Raw genomic sequence first — 5,981 nt, 5'->3', positions numbered from 1 at the left:
GAGCAACTTTCTAGCAGCTTGCTGCTCTGATAAGCCAAATCCCAGGTGTGCTTTGAGCTGATGAGAGCGAAGCAGCACCACATCCTGCTCTCCAAATGCCCTGCTCTGCAAACACCTGGAGATTGCTGCCTGCAACAGCATTACAACAACTTCGCTATTTTACAAAGGGCTTGACAACATTCAGAGAGGGCTGGGAAGCACGCAGGTAACATAGCAATAAACACCAGGCCATTTAGAGTGCTGTATTCAGAGCAAGGCTGGGCAAAACAGGCCACACATTAAACAATGCCTGCAAGAAAGGGAAGAGAGCTGTTGTTCCACCCCAGCTGCACTCCATGCTAAGTGAGGTGAGACCTTGTGAGCAAACTATGAGATCATTTCATTCATCACCCAAGGCGTGTTTCACAGCCAGCCTGCATGGAGAGGCAGCCTTGGTGCTCCTAATTCTGCACAGGAGTGTGCATTGCTTTACCACTTCCAGGTCACTCTTTAAAGCCAAGCTTTCCAGCTACAGCTGCCCGTATGGTGTGTGGGGAAATGAGCATCTCCAAAGCTGGCTCTGACCTGCCAAATTTCACTGTTATGGAAAAATGAAAATAAATGCAAACCGTTCATCAGTAAAAAGTGAAAATCAGACTTCAGCTTTATTCCAGGATGATGCTGAATGGTGCTTAGTTAAGAATTTAAATTCTCTGCATATTTATTCTATGAGTCCTGGATGTCCAAACTCCACTGCTGTCATTTCTCTTTAAGGCCACACTCAGAGCCTCCATTTCTCCCGTGAGTAATAACACTGGGCTGAGCCCTTCCTAGAGAATCTGAAGTCTGTGGAAGGTGAGTACTGTGCAGGAGCTCTGCCTTTCTAGTCACTCTTCTATCCCCTCTGCTTTGCTTGGCTTTGACAGTGCAGGTCAGGAAACACATGGAGAACTGGTCCCAGATGTCCTTTAGCAGTCCTTTAGCCTGCAAGCCCAGTGGCATGGGCATGGGTCTTGGGACACAAGAACCCTTCCTGGGACTGGCTCCCCTTCTTTGGTGTATCTCCTATGGCCAATACAGCAGTAGGACTCTGCCTCAGTGGGTACCTGGCCCCAGGGATGGAGCAGCTGGTCCTGACCCAGGGACAACCATGCAGCCTGCACGTCCCCGCAGTCCCACAGCCACGAGACAGCAAGTCCAAGTGCAGATGCTCAGCTCCCAAGTGGGCTAACACAAGGCGAAACAGACCTGGAGGAGGGAAGAGGGGGAGGACAGACTCAAAATAAGATTGTTGGGGAAAGCAAGAGGAAAAAAAAAAAAAGAAAAAGAAAAAAGGCTCATACACCCTCTCAAATTCACATGCTTTTGAAATGTGTGACTTTCTCTGAGGCTGCAGAGAAAAAAAAGGAGCACTTGGAAAGGGGCTCTGCGGAAAGTCCAAAGCTCCATATAGCAGCACTGGAGTGCAAAGGCCCTGCAGTGGTGGGGAGGGACACCAGTGATCCCATCACAACCTTTCAGTGCACTTTGTTTCTATATTATTATTATCTATCCTCCTGTTGCTACAGCCATTAAAAACTGTCTCTAAATAGCTCGGCATGGTGATTTACTGATTGAGTTAACTTGGCTGCAGAGTCTCTGGTGCTGAAGGATGTGGTTTGTGATTAGATAAGACCATTGCCCCTTTCAAAATGAACAACACATTAAGGGGTTTTTCTAGGTCATCAAGGCTGCTCAGCACAGTGCTCTGCCAAGCAGTGCAGAGCCAGGGCCCATGGTCTCATCTCAAATGCAGACAGTCATTACAGCTAATGAAGGGCTGTGCTTTCCTTCCTCTGGAGGAGGCACAGAGCCTGAGAAAAACCCAGGAACATCTTCAGTCTCTTCTGCCTCAAATTCCAGCAGGTCAGACCGCTTAGAGTTTCCAGCTCCTGGTGCAGAGGTGAAGCTTCCACCCCATCTCCACATGGGATGTAACCAAGCTCATAGAGCTCAGTCCAGAACATTACAACACTGTGTCACAATGCTCTTTCAGGCCAAAAAAAAGCCTGGTTTCTCCTTGCTGGATCTGCCAGCATCATGCTGACCCCTGCCAAACCCCTTTGCTCCAGGAGCAGCAAATGCCAGGTGACACTCTGCCCGTTCCTCACCAGGACACATCTCAGATGCACATCTCAGGATGCAGAAAGCTGGCACAGACCCTCTCCAAGGAGGACCTGGCAGCTCCAGCCTGTGTCAGCTGCACATGAGTACACACACAGCTCCGATGCTGCCAGTAAGAGACTTGGCTGATGGGTCCTATTGCCCTTTTATGCACATCCTGTATCGTTAGGCGAGCTAGCTCTTGAGTTCACATGGAGCCAGTCTTGTGCTTCTCCATGGAAGCTAACACTGCTGAGAGTTCAGCTCAGCTTTGCTAGGGGCAGGAAGACACGTGTGTGGGGCTCAATCTCAGCAATGAAGTCCCTTCCAACCAGCCCAAGCTGTTCTATGATGAAGCTAGCCATGCGTTGCTGAGGGCCCACCAAAACTCAAGGGTTGCACCACTCCATAGAAAGAGTCAGACCAAGAAAGCTGTGCCACACCACCTACTCCTGCATTGCTGAACTTGTCCAGCTCAAAGAACAGACGAGAACTGCACCCCACTGGGAGAAATAAAACCTCTTTCCTCACAGCTCAAGCACCAGCCAGGCAGGTGGACTGAAACATGAAACAAAACCCCATTTAACAAGAAACCTGAAACTTTATAAAAAGTGAAATGGTCTCGGATTGAGCCTGGTCCCCCTCTGTCAGCTGAGAGCGTCAATTGGCAACCAGACGAGCACCTGTCAGGGCTGGGCTGGAGTCATTAGCGAGATCAGAGTCCTGGCAGAACAGCAGGAGGCTGGACTGGATGACCTAATTTGCGTCCCTTCTAGCTCCAAAAAGTCTGTGATGTATTTTTAATGAAGCACACACAATAAACTGCTAACATAATATTAGAAGCTCACTTCAAAGCTCAAATAGGCAGGGAAATCAAGGTGAAAGTTTCTGAATTCATCATTATTATGTGTCACTCAGCTTCACTATGACAACCCCTGGGTACACCAGATGCTTTCTTTCCAGTCTTTGACACACAGTTTGCAGCCCACCCTCCCTCTTATTTTTTTCAAGCAAACCAGAAAGAACCTGAAAAGTATAAAGCTTTGATAGAAACCCTTTATGCAAATATGCATTTTTCCACCCCACATAAGGGTTTTACAAGCAGTGACTCTGGAGGAGGCTGGGGTCATACCTTTGAAAAGCTTCAGGCCACCTAGGGTCCCTTTTGCCTCGCTGGCCCTTCTGGTGTCTGTAATGTGTCTGGTTTGGTGAGATGTGCCATGGAGCAGCAAGAGAAAGGCTGCTTCCTCTGGAAGGCAAGCCAGGAGCTGAGGAAGGTCCTTGGCTGCCAGGCATCCCACCAACCACAGCCTGTACCACTGCACCTAAATGAGGAAGCAAAGACCATTAGATGGTGTTAAGTCCAGTCAGAAGTCCACATCGTAGGGCAATACCTTGTGGATGAGACAACTCCAGGATGAAGCCAGGAAGTCAATTCATAAGTCGGGACCAGGTCCAGGGATCACCATGCAGGTCCATAAGGATGAGGCAGTCTCCAAGGCCAAGCCAGGAAATCAGACTACAGTTGGGGTCCAGAGCAGCAGGGCTCCATAGGCAGGCATACCTAATGCATAGCTAATGGATGTGCCTATGCTGAGAAATACTGCTCTGTAGTTGAGAATTGTCACTATTGTGCTCTTTGTATCTGTCATAGTATCCGTAGAAATAAATGGGAGGCATTACTTTCAGAGCAACCAGCGTTTAAATGCATACGCTGAAAACTGAGATGCCCAGTTGTTAAGGTATTCATCTTTCCAGAACTACTGAACCATTCTAACAGGGAAATTTCTTTTTTCCCCACAAAAAACAAACAAACAAACAAACAAACAAACAAACAAAAACACTCCTTCTAGGACAGCCTCTGTTTCACTCAGTGGTTTGGAAATGATCTCTTCAGGTTGTTCAAAGCCCTCAGCTCTCATGGAAATAAGTCATATGCTCCTAGTGCAGAAGCAAATCAGAAGCCAAGCGCTCCTCTGACTGCACCTAAACATTCCTGACATTCTCAGGTCTCCCCATTTAGGAGGACTGAAGTTGCTTTCCCTTCAGTGCCCTTCATCCCCACCCCTACAGTTCCAATGAGGTCAATTAGGCAGGAGGGGGAGTGAGAAGCAAAATCAGCGTTTAACAAAATGCAGAATTTCACTGTCTTGATTGGAAACGTTAAAATTTCAACTTCTACTGCCCAGAGAGAATTGGAACATTCAGTCCCAGAGCGCTGAAGTCAACCTGAAAGTCTGACACTGGTGATGAGCATGCCTGTTATCCAGTGCTGCTGCATTGCGCTGGAGCTTGGTCTCTAATTGTCAGCACCTCGCAGGTAACTCAGTGTTAATTGCACTGCAGGGCAGAGGGGAGGATGGAGACAGCTAATGACCTAATGAAAGTGATTGATTTGTGTCTCGGTGTCAGGGCAGCACACGGCTGTTTGTCATGAAACTAGAAAATGTCCTTGGGATTTGTGAGCACTTGTAACTATTACATAAAGACTATGGTAAGATAACTTTCCAACACTGCTGCTCTGAGAGTGAGTTAATACAACCACTGGCTCTTCCTGACATTTCTGCAAACAACTTATAAATATTCCATGGGAGTGGCTGCTCCTCCAACCGCTGTTGTTGTGGTTTGATTAGAAACACCAGGGGAGAAAAGAGCAGCTCTGCCCTGAGTTCGCAAGCGTGCAGCTAAATTAGAGTCCAAAGCCAGGGCTTTGATCCAAGTGAAAACGAAGCACAGTTAAACATCCTGCCCTTCTGCCAATGGAGAAGCTTGGATGTGAATGAGGACCCGATACCACCTCCCATGACCAATGCACCCACACCCAGATGGGCACTGTGAGGGAGGTGAAGTGCCTCACCCGAGGATCCGTGCTCACCAAATAACACTCATTTACACGGTACGTGTGAAGGAGTTGTCTCCACTGCTTTGCCTTAGGACTCAGAGGCTGAATATAGGGTTGTTCAAGGCAGAGATGGGGTGACTGATGTCTGAAGGGCTAGGGAGTAGCTCCATGTGTATTTGGGAGCGGTCCATGTGGGTTCTGTGAGAGAAAGATGCCATGTCGCTCCTCCCAGATGTGGACATGCTGGTGCATAAGGCAACTCTCTGCTTGCTGGCACCCCATTGGGGTGATGGTAGGGAGCACAGAGCAGACATGGTGGGCCACACTGTGCATGCCATGGATTGCTTGGTCATAGAATGATAGAATCATTTGAGTGGGAAGGAACCCTTAAAGGCCATCTGGTTCAACTGCAATGAACAGGGACACCCACAGCTCCATCAGGTGCTCAGAGCCCTGTTCCTTGACCTTGGGTGTCTGCAGGGATGGTTTTTCTCTAGAGGAGTTGCACAAGACAAGTTTGGGCAGAAAGCAGAGCAGATCATGCGGCATCCAATACACATGCAGCAAATTGCAGGAGCACCAGTTCAAATCCCTCTGGCTATAACCAACCAATAGGAGCATCTTCACTATCCCTTCCCAAACCAAATTTTCCAGCCTTTCTTTTTTTCTGCTTTAAAAACGCTCGGACAACAAATGCAAGCGGGGGCCATCCTCAACCTCACCACCACGAAGGAGCTGAGCCACGAGCAAATTGCCAACAGACCCACCAATATACCACTGCAGATGGACCCTGACACAAGTAAACCGCTGCAGATGGAGCCACCCACAAGTGAAATGCTGCAAAGGAGCCCAGCCTGTGACTCATCCCAGCTATCGTGCCTGTGCCACTGCCGTGCGGGGAGCAGCAGCCTATCACGTCTATGATTTCATCCTGAAAGATGTGCTGTTTTTGTGCTTGATGACAGCTGGGCCTTTTTGGTACCTGCTGACCTAGAACAAGCCTCTCAGTCTGTGCTGA

General features: G+C 48.6%; 1 long non-coding RNA gene across 1 annotated transcript; it reads right to left on the bottom strand.

Moving 5' to 3' along the window:
• Window positions 1-623: 623 nt before the first annotated feature.
• Window positions 624-5,354, bottom strand: LOC146543200 (uncharacterized). Its single transcript, XR_014886995.1, has 3 exons — window positions 3,516-5,354; window positions 3,254-3,446; window positions 624-1,227 (listed from the first exon to the last, which is right to left on the bottom strand). It is a non-coding gene; the product is annotated as an uncharacterized LOC146543200 (long non-coding RNA).
• Between the last annotated feature and the right edge of the window lie 627 nt (window positions 5,355-5,981).

Source organism: Meleagris gallopavo, chromosome 17 (genome assembly GCF_905368555.1).
Source record: "Meleagris gallopavo chromosome 17, MGAL_WU_HG_1.1, whole genome shotgun sequence".
In the NCBI taxonomy this organism is placed as follows: domain Eukaryota; kingdom Metazoa; phylum Chordata; class Aves; order Galliformes; family Phasianidae; genus Meleagris; species Meleagris gallopavo.
The sequence above is the reverse complement of the archived record's forward strand: the minus strand, read 5'-3'. Positions and strand labels throughout refer to the sequence as shown.